The sequence below is a fragment of the Hippopotamus amphibius genome, chromosome 6, assembly GCF_030028045.1.
Source record: "Hippopotamus amphibius kiboko isolate mHipAmp2 chromosome 6, mHipAmp2.hap2, whole genome shotgun sequence".
NCBI lineage: Eukaryota > Metazoa > Chordata > Mammalia > Artiodactyla > Hippopotamidae > Hippopotamus > Hippopotamus amphibius.
The window spans coordinates 136404417-136418165 of record NC_080191.1 but is presented as its reverse complement, the minus strand read 5'-3'; the positions used below and the strand labels follow the sequence as shown (position 1 = coordinate 136418165).

The window sequence follows — 13749 nt, the reverse complement described above, 5'->3', positions numbered from 1 at the left end:
GTTTATGTATCTATCTCATGATGTGCTGCCATGATTCTAGACTGGTCCATGAACATATTACCTCCAAGATTTGTATCTTGTTTCTGCTCTCAGTGGGTTTAAACTTAATGTGCCACCTGCTTTATTTGGTGCCTCCGGTTTACCATCACTTCTGAATTAAGAAATTTACACTGAAAAAGAAAAAAAAAATATTTTTTAGGATGATTGTCCCTTTTAGGGAGATCAAGGAAATGGCACAATTCTAGGATCACATAGTTTTGATTTCTTTATACAAAAGAGTGTAACAACAGAGTGGAAAGGGCAAGTAACATTCCTACTTCCTAACTGGGTTATCAAAATTTTAAAGTCGTTGCACTGGAATAAAACAAATTTTCTAAAGTATTTCAAGGATTTTAGAATATGCAAAGTTTTTAAGATTTGCCTGTTTATCTGGGATGGTGTAAAAGGAAGCTAAATCATGCTGATGAATGAGAACAAAAAAATGGTGTGTATTTTTAAAAACAATGACAAGATGGCCATCTTTGGGCAACTGAACCATTTTAATGGGTCCCACCTCTTAGCAGTGTCCTATGAGAAAGACAACTGAGAGGTAAAAGAAGTCCAATCAAACTGAGTTGATTTGCAGAGCATGGAAATGCTAACCTCTCCCCCCATCCAAAATCCTGCATTATTTGTTTACACAATAATAGATAAATATGTTGATCTGGGTTGTGGTGTATATATATAGGTGCTGAAACCTAATATTTATGTAACCAGGAAAGGATGCAAGGAATTATGATTCCTGTGAAGAAAAGAATGGCTGAGACCCACTCCCCCTCCTAAATTTCCTCTCCTAAAGATTGCCAGGTCCAGGTGATGTTAACCAACACCCTCATATGGTCACTTTCTTCCAGATATTTCTACCTTGCAATCTTCTTATGGGTCCTCTTTGGAATCCCCACATTTACTTCACTGCATGATCCTGCGCCTTTTATTTTCTAAGTCTCTCTGCTCTCTTGCTTCTCTTCTCCAATTCCACTGCTGCAGCCTTGGTTCCAGCCTTGTCTTCTGTTTCATGGATTACAGCTCCCTTGACTTCAATCTCACCTACTTCCGAATCACCCTCCACTCAGCCATCAGAGTGATATTTTTATCACAAAGGTCCCCTTGGGTCATTTTCAAGCTCTAAATTCTCCAGTGGCTCCTATCTCTTGCCAGAGGGAATCAAAACTCCATATATGGCCTATCAAACACTTTCTGACCTGGTCCACGACCACCTGCCCAGCATCATTACTGCCATTCTCCTCAAGCAATACAGGACTACATGGAACCCCCTACCCTTGAGCCTTTGCACGTGTTCTTCCTTTTCTCTCTTCTGGTTTGCCCTTTCTACCCTTCCTCTGTGCTCAGCATGTTTGTTCTTCAAGGATCATTCTTTTTCCCAAAATGCTGAACCGACCCCTTTCCGCTCCCACCATTGCCTCTCAGGCCTCTGTTTCTGCTCCCATAGTATCAAGTGCCCCCCTGTAGTTAAGAGGATGTTATGTTGTAATGTTTTGCATGTCTGTTTCTCCGATAAGCCATACACTGATCAAGGTCAGGAAGGGTATCTTTCCCTCTGGGTATCTACAACCCACAATGCACTATTCCTGAACACTGCTGCCCAATAAATCTTTGTTGAGTGAATGAATATGTGAATAAGTTGTATGAATGGAACTAGATGAAACAAAGAGCCTGAAAATACCACATATCATTGAGAATTCATTGACATGGTTATTTTCTGTATTTAGAATTCAGATTTTGACCTTAACTCCCACTAAAGAAAATCTAGCAGGTATTAAGAACAGTTGTTTTCTACAGGGACTTAATAGCCTACATTTTGGAGAATCATGAAGGGATAAAACCATAAACACTATTTGCTGCTATAGAAAAGACTTCAAATATAAAAAAAACCCCACAAAAACAACAGTCACTGTGCTTACCCTTTCCTGTAGACAAAATAAAATGATGACGGAAAGTGCAGAGTACTGTTTACAGATGTCTTAAAAGATTTAGGGCTGCATATCAAGGCTGATACTGGAATCATCTTGGTTTGGCACATCAGATGACTTCAGAAGGAGGCCCACTGGGAAGACCTCAGAGTCTCTAGAAGGACTGGAGGCTAGAAATGGAGCAATGCTGGATCCATGAAAGATGGGACAGATACCAGTCCAAAGTGGAATCATATGGCAGCAAAAGATAACAAGGCTGCAGGAGAATCCAAACAATGCTCTGCAGTTCTAAAGTTCTTTTCATCCCAAGAGCTCAGAATGCTTTGCTCTAGCTTTCTTTGAGCAAGAAGCCTTGGGTCTAAGGCAAGGAGACTAATCTGTGAGCAGAAACTCTCAAGGGCTGTGAGTTATATTTTAGGATCGTGCAGTTGTCCTAATTATGAGTTCCAGTAAGTCACTAAAATGTCTCTTTGTAACCTGTGTGACATTAACTATCACTTTATTTGTTCAGGTGTGGAAGGGGATGTTTACTCCCTTCCTAAGCATTTTTTTGGCATCTATTTAGAGTAAGACCCCATTGCAGGTAAATTTACAACCAAATTTTTGCCTTTCAATGTGGAATAAATGCTTCCCACTCTTTTAATGAAGAATGACAGATAAAAATTTCATCTTATGTTGAGGAAGTGGTAGCAAACTCATACAGAATAATTTATTTAAAATCAGATGTCAAATTCCTTACTCTAGCACTCTATAAAATAACTGGTTGAACCAGAGAACCATACCTATTGAATACCTATGTACTGGATACTGGGGTAGGTCAGATACTAAATTTTCAAATCAAATGAAACAAAATCCCCACCTTCAAAGAGCTTAGTTTAATGAAAGAGAAGGAGAATAGGTCATCACTTATGAGACACTATGGTAGATATACTGAACAAGCATGGATGACGTATTGTTAGAGACTCACTAAAAAATGGAACCCAAGCCATCTGATATGTGTGTGTGTGTGTGTGTGTGTGTGTGTGTGTGTGAGAGAGAGAGAGAGAGACAGTTTCTTGGAATTGAGTTTTGAAAAACAACTAGGAATTACTATTCCTGGTAGAGAGCAGCATGCATGCAGGATGTAGGCTTGAAAACATGCTGCTTTATACAGTTCATGTGGTGAAAGGGAAGAGTGCATGGGATGGAGGGGGAGCGGTGGGAGGTGAGTGATGAACAACAGGTGATATCACAGAGGGCTTGGGTGTTAGGCCAAGGAATTTTGACTTTCTCTGGAAACTCTTGGACCCACTTTGGGTTTTAATCAGGGGAGGGACAGGATCATATTTACATTTTATTAATACTCCATTGGAAGCAGTAGGGAGGCCAGCTTGTAGTAGAGCGGAACCAGAGGTAGAGAGTTAGGGAAGATGCTCTTACAGACATCCTGGGGAGACGTTGGTGAGGTCCAGTCTTGAGGCAGGATATGTGGGGCAGTTATGAGAGAGGACCTGGTGACAGGTGTGTGTGTGTGTAGATGTATGTATATGCATGCATGTGCAGCCATACAATGGGAAAGATGTCAATTTTGTTTAATAAATTATTGCCAACTTTTTAAATGTTTGGTTAAAGGGAAGCGTTGTCACACATTTCTTCAAAATCTACTTTTTGGTTATAGTCTTCAATAATGCAATTAACCTGTCTCATTGAATATGAACTTTACTCATTGATACCTTAGTTCATATTGTATTCACTCAGATGATGCCAAATCTTGTTTTACAGACAGAACCTGTGAGCCACCAACAGACAAGATGATATACCAATGGTACTTAAGTGGCAGAGTCAGAATAACATTTCTTGATTCTGAGCCTAGAGTTTGGTTCACCAAGAATGCTTCCTCTAGGGTAGAGCTGGTATATCTGTGCTTTCCTAGGGTGTGAAGGTTGAGTTTGGCTCTCTTATCCCTCTGCTGTAGATTTTACAGCTGGTATCCCTGGAAAGATTTCCTTAGTAGTCCAAAGAAAGTGCTCTCTGCGTGTGGCTGAGGCTGCTTGTTTTGGCCTGGGAAACACTAGCTGGTCCTGACTGACAGCTGCAAAGAGAAAAAAGAAGTTTGCTACTGATGCTGTGACTCAGATGAATGATGTAAGTTTAATTCCTGGGTTCCTTATCCTTATCCTGGGTTCCTGTCTGTTTATAAAGTTATGCCTTATTGCTAGGACAGGTATTTTTGTGTGTGTTTCTTGTTTGTTTTTGAGTTTCAACTGGGGTGAAATCCTTGCACAAACCTCTGAAGCTCAGAGAGGTTCTGATTCTTGCCATAGTAAGTAGTGGAGGGATGCTGGACTTTCCCATAGCACCTCCCAACAGGTGTTCAGAGACTGGGTGGCCATTAGCTGGTGACTTAAGCAAGGGTGGGGACTGGGCCAGAAAATCTTCCATCCCTAGGACAGTGATTGGTGTGTGTGTGTGTGTGTGTGTATATGAAGGTCCTCAACCCTGGGGGACTGTATGGAAATCTGGGATGTATGTGCAGTTTGAAAAACAAATCATATTTAGCAGTTTAATACTTTGAAATGAATGCATATTGTAAAAACAATGGAAAATAAATTAGATTTTTGATTAAGAGGGTGAGAGGTGCTCATGCCCTTCCCCAGGAGGAGGGGGAACACATTTTTTTTAAAGTGGAAAATTTAAAGCATAATAGTTTTAGAATTTCCTCCAGGCCCAGTTCTCCCAATTTTTCTCACTGTCTTTCCTGCTGTCATCTTCACCAGCAGCCATTTCCTATGGAATGCTTTTATTAGAAGACTGGAACCATAAAGCCAACGCTGGCCAAGGCTGTCTTTCCATAGACCAGGGAGTCTGTAGCCTGTTGCTTGAGGTTCTGCCACTGACTCCAGCCCTTTAAGCTGAGGCCGTCTCTGAATGCAAAGTTGACCAGGCAATAGTGATACTGGCTTCACGATGTAATGGTTGTTCTGATTTTTTTTCCTCCTTTGTTTGCAAAGTCAACTAGGCAACAGTTAAGTTGGCTCTGCAGTGTGATCAGTGTTTTGTTTTTTCCATCTCAACCAGACAGAGCATAGAAAATGTTACTTGAAAAGAATGGAAAAAATTGGCTGTGGACTTTAATATGGTCTTCAGATTAGAGAGTTCTGGAATGGAAATCTGAAGACTGAACTTAGAACAAGCCTTCAGCAGTGATATAAGTGGGATGATATTTATAGTTGGATCAACAATTTAAAAATTTTTTATAGTTATGTATTTACTTTAAATAAAAGACAGATGTTATACACACCTGTGATTTTACAGCTATTAAGGCTTAGAATGAGACAATTTTTTTTAAAGGAATTCTTTTAAAGAAAAATAGTCTTTAAAATAAAAATGATATTCTAGGTGGTGCCCAGTTGTAGAGGCCTTTGTGATATGTCCCCAGCACTTTTCTTCTCCCATCCTGGAGCAGCCATGCTGACTGGATAGGCTAGGAAAGGATCCTGAATGGCTTAAACGATTAGTGGACTTCCAACTCCTTGCCACAGGCATGGGCACATGACCTACGATGTTCCAATCAGACTGAAACTCAGGAATTTTCCTCGATAAGGGGGTTGAAGGAAACAACCCTCTCATTCCTTCCAGACAGTCCTGTGTGTGGAAGGGAGGACTTTGCAGGGAGGCAGGCGGCCATTTTTCTCCCTCCACGGGAAAGCCGTCCTCAGGATGAAATAGACACATCAAGGAGGGCAGAACCTGGAGAACTGCAGAGAAAGGGAGCCAGAGCCCCACTCAAATTCTAGCCTTGGAATTTTCAGATACCTGTGTCCACATATTCTCTTTATTGGCTTGTTTTCTGCTACTTGCAGCTGAAAGTGTCTTAATAGGGCAGATGTGGCAAAGTGAGGAAGGCAGGACACGACCGTCTGAAGTTTAAGAAACTCAAGCTTAGAGAGTGGAGTCCAGACTCCTCACCTTGCAGTCAGATCTGTATTAATAAAAATGATAAAAATAGTAGGAATAGCTAGCATTCACTGAGGACTCACCATGTGCCAGGCACTGTTCTTAGTACTTTACATAGGTTACCTCATTGAAACCTCATGACAATCCTATGACAAAAGGAGTCAGAACACCTGGATTTTTGTTCCATCTTGCCACTTACTGGCTGATGACTTCACACCCAAAGTGTGTCACTTATCTGCCTTAGAGGGATGAGAGTCCTGAATGAGATAATGTGATCTAAACACCTTAATGTGTTGCTTAAAAAAATTTACCTCTCATAACTCATCACTATCCTCTGAAAATTCTCTGTTCTAGGGCAACTAACTGCACAGTTACGCAAATGTAAACATATGCAGTACTGTTTCTTATGTAAGAAGCCCTCTTTTCTCCTCTCTGTGCGTCTATGTTCTGCCCTTGTTTCAAAGCTTAGTTCATGACACACCTTTCCTAGAAGCTCTCCCACCACTCACCAGCTAATGCTGCCTTCCTTTCATTGATTGATTACCTGGAGCATTTGCTCTCTGTCCCATCCATTGTCCCTCATCACATGCCATCTTAGTTGCTATTTAATTCTTGATGTCCTGTTTTCTCACAAGATTATAAATTAATAAAGGACAGGGGCCTTGTACTCTAGCCTGTAACTTATCACTCACTGGGTGCCATGATAACTCAATGACTTTGAGAAAATCCTTTTTGCCTTAATTTGTCCAAGTGTATACCTGCTTAAAGGAGATGTAGAGAAGAAAAGTCATTTTTTGTCAAAGGCATGAAAACTAGTTGTTTTTGTTGAATTTAGCTACCTGTATACTTGGCTCTAACCCATTTAACTTTTGGCTTATGTCTCCCCACTTCATCATTCCCCAAATAATACAAATAACAAAAATCAATAATGACAACAGCCAGAAAAAAAAATCAACCCTCCCCACACAAACTAGAAGTAGCTAGTGATTCGTGATGACAGGAAGGATGCTAGTGAGTGGGTGCAGAGGGAACTGCCCAGAGCTGACTTTTCTTCAGGTATCAAGGTTTGGTGTGAGAGTGAAGATGTGTGTGTGGGTAGCCTTGGGGAGGAAAAGAGAGGGATTCTTTGGAGTGTCTGTGGACATAATCATTTTCTTCTTCCTCAGTGCATTGCAGGCTAGTGATTAAGGGCTACTCGTAGAGGCCCAGGTCCTGAATGCACATTTTATAAGGTTCTCTGAGTCTCTTTGAGTTCAGAGTAGGTGCTGGATAAACCCAAGATGGCGTTATTTAATCCATATGGGCACCAGGACTTCTTGTTTTACTGTCTTAAATGCCGTTAACATTTATTGAAGCTCAGTAGCTGTTTTATGCCTGTTAAGGGAATCGTAACCCATGATGCCTATGTTGTTACTTCAATTAACTTTAAAACTTAAAAGCCCCAAACCATTGCTTTTCATAAGTATTTTTCTGCTTTCTCTGTTTTCATGACACTTGTTGACATTGTACTCAGGATGGCTCATTTTCAAAATACAGAGTGGTGGCCACTATGGACATGCCAGTGAAGTAGAAACCAGGGCTTTGCCCTGTTCAGTCTAAGAGGGAGATGAGGCTGTCAGATAATTATAATTATATACCTCATGTATATACAGTGCTTTATAGTTTTCAAAACACTTTCACATTTTTTAGTCCGCCTTGACAGGAAGTCGAATAGCAAACAATCATGATAGGTGATCAATATGATGAAGGTGTGACACTCTAAGCAGGACTGGAGGGAAGGTGAATGATCTAAGCTATTAGCTGGACAAGTGTAGAGCTCATCTCATGTTATTTCTCAATTAGGACACATGTGCATTTTCTAATTGCAAAAAAGAAAAACAAAAGCCACCCCCCTGTGCTGGATATGATCTGGGATGGAGGGATGCTCAGTGGGCAACTACATCTTTAGCTTTAGTTCAGGCTCAGGGGTGAGGGAGCTGTTTCCTTATATCCCTGTTATTAACTGTCTGATACATAGTGAAAGATTGGTAAAAACATATTTTAAATTATGGGATAAATAACTCAGATTGTATCTCATATCTTTGCACAATGAACTGACAAGCCTGGTTCTCCAGAACAATGCCCCATGCAGGGTCCAGATGCAGGCAAGTCCCACGAATAACACTACCATGTGTATGGATAAAGAAAATGTGGTATGTATACAATGGAATATTATTCTGCCCTAAAAATGAAGGAAATCCTGCCATTTGCGACATCATGGATGAAACTTAACGGCATTATGCTAAGTGAAATAAGTCAGACAGAGAAAGACAAAACCCTTGTGATTTCACTTATATGTGGAATCTAAAAAAGCTTAACTCTAAGAAAGAGTATATTGGTGGTTGTCAGGGGTTGGCGGCGGTGGGGAAAATGGGGGAAGGAGGTCAAATGATACAGACTTCCAATTATAAGAGGCATAAGTTTGGGGGATCTAATGTACAGCATGGTGACTATAGTTAATACTCTTTATGTGGTTAAAAAGTAGATCTTAAAAATTCTCAACATACACACACACACACACTAATGTGAGATGATAAACATGTTAACTACTCTTATTGTGGTCCTCATTTCACAACATGTACATATACCAAATCAGCACGTTGTATACCTTAAACTTACACAATGTTAAATGTCAACTATATCTCAATAAAACTTGGGGAAAACCTCAGTACACATGAACAACAGCAAAAAAACAGCTTTCATGTTGAGCACATATGGTGTGTCAGGCACTGCACTAGGGACTTTACAAGAATTATGCTAATTCTTCACCATAGCTGTGACCTACTTACTATCATTGGCCCCCTTTCGCAGATGGAAATACTGAGGTTTAGAAAGTAATTTACTCAGGGCTACCTAGGCAGTCATTGATGGAATTAGGATTTAAATCTATGCTTCCAGACTTTAACAAAGCTCAACATGCTTAACCATTGTGCTATATGTGCACACAGCAGTGCCAAACACTGATGGCAGAGCTGGTGGAGGGGAGACCTGCATTGGCTTCCCCAGATACCTGTCAGAATCAGAAGCAAGATCCAGCCTTATGGTTCAGCAACCACAGATCAACAGTCCACACACTGAATGAGACATAGGGAGGAGAGAAGGAAGGCAAGGAACTTCAGTCTTGGCAATACCAGAAAACACAAATTAAAGGCCAGTGAATTAGTGTGTGTTTTACATTGGTGTAGTATTATCACCATATATGTTTTAGTGAGTAGATTATGTTGATGATGGCCCTGAATGAATCAAGCCTCCCTGTGTCTGTGCCATTTTACCGTGTAGCTTTGCCACTTCTCGCATCGAGAAGTAGAGTCTGTTTCTCTACTCCCTTGAATCTGGGCTGGCCTTGGGACTTTCTTTGACCAATAGAATATGGCTTAAGTGATGCTGTGTGGGATCCAGAGCTGAGGACTTAGGGGCCTTGTGGCATCTGCTCTTACCATCTTGGAACTCTGAGACTATTATGCTGTGAAGAAATCCATTTTAGCCTGTTACAGGATGGGAGGTCATTGACTGAGGAATAGATTGAAATAGACTGAGATCTCTGTTAAGAGGTAGCACCAACTGCAAAACATGTGAATAGGGCCATCTTGGACACTCTAACCGCAGCCAAGCCAACAAATGGATGATGGCAGCCTCATGAATGATCCAGCAAAGACCAGTAGGGGAATTGCCCAAGTTGGCAACTCACCGAATCACGAACAGTAACAAATCACTGTGGTGCTAAGCCCCTACGTTTTGGGGTTTGGGGTGGTTTTTTATGCAATAAGATAACAATTTTGGTAATTTTAATAATACTTAAAATTATGTAACGTAGCTATTTTCGTAAAAACCTCGAGGTATGCCAATCAGAGATGGAGAATGATTGGCTCAGTGCCACACGGCTGAAAAGTAACAGAACTGGTGTGAAACCTGGGTCTTGACACTAACTGTCAAATACTGAAAGATGAACGCCAGTACTCCTTATTTCCTTTGATTGAAAGAAGAAAAAATAATGTTGGTTCATTTGGAGGTTGACTTAATTATGTATTTAATAGATTTGGATGACAGGTATTAAATACAACTACTGGTAGGTAATCATTTGAATGTCTCAGGAAGGTGCATGGGAGACCATCTACGCAGGCTCTGAAAAGTGTGACTGTTCTCTGGCTCAGGAGTCATCCATGGCTTCTTTTTACCATGAGGCTTGATTCATGACTTCATTGCTTACACTGAGAGGGACTTCCCCATAAGGCATAATTATTAATAAATTACTTCTCCTTCCATTTAGAGTTTCTTGAAATAGCAAAAATAAGTTTCATTTTGAAAGATCAATGCAAACCAAGTTAACCATCTAAAAATGCTGTAGAACATTTCTGGAGAATTATCTTGTGATCCCACAGGGACCATTCCATGGGCTTGTTTCAAAAACAGAGCAAAAGGCATGGGTCTCATCCGCCTGTGAGCTGGCGGCATGGCGGCCCTCACTGGCCGGGCCAAACTACTCCTGTCCCTGAACCGCAGGAGGTTGCCAAGTTTAAGAAGGAGGTGGCTCAGGTTCGTTGGCGCGCAACCAAGCAACAGGAGAAACGAAAACTTACTCCTGGAGTAATCTATGTGGGCCACTTACCTCCATCACTTCATGAAACCCAGATCCGAGCATATTTCTCCCAGTTTGGCACTGTTACGAGATTCAGGCTGTCCAGGAGTAAAAAGACTGGAAATAGCAAAGGCTATGACTTTGTGGAGTTTGAATCTGAAGATGTTGCCAAAATAGCTGCTGAAACAATGAACAACTACCTTTTTGGTGAAAGACACCTGAAGTGTCATGCTATACCACCTGAAAAAGTACATGAAGAACTTCTTAGAGAGTGGTACATACCATTTAAGAGGCCATCATATCCAGCAGTGAAACGGTACAATCAGAATCAGATGCTGCTTCAAAAGCTATAGATGGAGGAGCGATTTAAAAAGAAGGAAAAATCTCTCAGGAGGAGATTGGCTAAAAAGGGAATTGATTATAATTTCCCTTCATTGGTCTTACATAAAAATGAGGAAAACACTTCAAACACTGGTCCTTGAAATTTCAGAAAGCACCAGGCTTTCAGTCACTCCTAACACTCCTGAGAAGACTGTGGATAGCCAGGGCCCGACACCAGTTTGTACACCAACATTTTTGGAGAAATGAAAATCTGAAGTGGCTAAAATGAATGATGCTGATAAAGATAATGAGATAGTTTTCAAACAGTCCATATCTGATGTAAAAGAAGAAACACAAGAGACTCAAATGCCTACAAATTCAAGGAAAAAAAGACGAAGAAAAAGCAAACACTGATTCTGAATGTATTGCGCATAGTTCTTCTGAAAAAGGTGATTTTATTATAGAGGCTGATTCTTTGTATTTAACTAGATACAGTGGAATGCAACCAGTAACTTGATGGTTGGAGGGCAAAGCTGTCAATTCAAGTCAGTAGGGAAAGCAGTCAGTGATTTTGGCTTCCCCACCCTCACTGAAGTGCAGGGGGCACCCCAGCTTACTGCAGCCAGGCTCTCGATGCCTGTGTCCTGTCTCTACTGCTCTCTGCAGCTTTCATAGCTGCCTTTAGTTACTCTGCCTTAAGTACTAAACTGTAGCCTTTGTTGTTGCCATCAAATAAAATGAAATCTTGCTTGACCACGTACATGGTTCTCTGTAAGACCAAGTACATTTAACCCATCAGATGGCTGAAACTGGAGGTTAAATCGTATGGAGAGTGAGAAGGCTGTCTCAGTATTAATAGGGATTCACTTATGTATATATGATCATATTTACCAATGTTAAATTAGTTTGGGGTGGGCTAGAATGGATTAATAACTACATCTTGTATAAGGATCATCAATCTGGAATTAGATTTCAAGATTCAAACAGTGACCACCAAATAAACTTTTTCTATATTTTTTGGTGTAAAAAAACCAAAAAAACAAAAAAATAAAGCAAAAGCAAACCAAACAAAACTGAACTTGGCTTCTCCAGAGATAGAATCTTTAACTTTTATCCAACTTAACACTCATTTCTAGATATGATTGAACACCAAGGACTTTTGTTTTTTGTTTTTAAACATCCTATGCCATTAAGTTTTGTATGTTTTTTGTTGTCAAGAAAGACAGGCTGTCATTTTCCTTTAAAATAAATCATAAAACAATGAGCAAAAGTACAAGGAAAGGTTGCCCAAGTAGCGTCTCATACCTAAATGGAAAAGAAAAATGTTCCTGAAATGTAGACACAGCTTCACCTCTGACCAAGTTATTTGTTGTTATGTAACAGTATGGACATTTGCTTCTGGAAAATAGAAGTGATTTGTAGAACTGTTTGCTATTAACTTAAGCATCTGCTTGTGTGTGGAAGATGTGTTTGATTTGAACAGGTACACACTTGTTTTAACTATGAAGTGACACAGAATCAACAAAAAAGTAAAAATAGTGATAGTTTTATATGCTGGCTTTTTATAAACATTGAACCCTATAGTATTGGTTGATAGAACTATTCACAATAATTTTGAACACTTAAGCACTTGTACATTCTCCAGGTTTACTGAAGTTACATGAATGTCTTTTCTCGGCAACTCAAAATGGCACTTGGTGTGTAAAGTCAGTTATTTAGACATGGCCTAGCTATTGCATAACATGTAATGTTAAAGTGACCATAATGTGATTTCCTAGTCTCCAAAAAGCTACCTAAAAAATTCTATTGTTCTGCTGCAATTATGCAAATGAAAAAAGATACAGGCCCTTGCTCCCATATTCTGTTTATTAGGTGTTGGTAGAAAATATGAAGATTTAAAAAAATGTCCCATATCATTGCTATTTGTTTCTAATTTTCTTTCTGTTAATGTCACTGTAAATTTCGATGTCATATTCCCACACGTTGCTGCCCCTAATCTGACAGTGTCAGAGGATCTATCTTCATTTTCTCACTCGTTTCATAATCTAATCCTCAGCTCTAACATGCAATTAGTGCCCTCTTCGCCCCCTGCATACCAAGCAGACTGACTGCTACAGCTTTCCCTGTGCAATCCGTTTAGTGAGGCTGCCCGTAATGAATATGTACATTTAGAAGACCTCAGCTCAGAGGGTCACAGGCAATCAACCTTGAATTCAATTATGCGAGTCAAGGTTAATGACTCGCTGCAGTGGTCAGAGGCATTCAGAATCCTGCAGATTAAATCAGCCTGTCAGAGCTGACAATGTAGAAAGGACGGAATTACTTGTGTGAGAAACAGGGAATCGTGCAAAGATAAAATGGTGTCAGTCCTCAACGAAGATTACATGGAGTTCTCTGTGGCAAATCAGATTGTAAATCTCCTCTGGACCCGCAATATAATTAGTCTACATAAAGACGTTTCTAGATTGTAACACGAAGCCACTAATAAGACCTACTGAACTCCACCCTCTTTGGGTACCTTCTTTTTTTTTTTACCTCATCGTTAACAACTGCTGATTGTTCAACAAGAAAAATGAAAACATTATTTTTTTAGTTATAGTCTTCAAGTGTGCTCTGTGTGATCTTTTATAACACAACCCAACATTTAATTGGTAGAAAAAATTGTATTATTTTTTGCCAGTTGTTTTATGCTACATTTTTCCTTAATTTTCTTTTAAGCGCTTGTCTTGATAACAGTAGACCTTAGCTAGCTGGGAAAGAATCAGAACTAGGTTAAAAATGGTGTTGCTCATAAAAGCAGGTATCTTATGATTTAAAATAAAGTACATGAATATTAAAATTTTTAAATAATTTATTTGCAAAACAAATATAAATTTTGTTGGTATTTGCTTTAGAGACTAAACAGTT

At 39.9% G+C, this 13749-nt stretch overlaps 1 pseudogene; it reads left to right on the top strand.

Moving 5' to 3' along the window:
* Window positions 1-10395: 10395 nt before the first annotated feature.
* On the top strand, window positions 10396-11256 carry LOC130854978 (MKI67 FHA domain-interacting nucleolar phosphoprotein-like; annotated as a pseudogene).
* Window positions 11257-13749: the final 2493 nt, after the last annotated feature.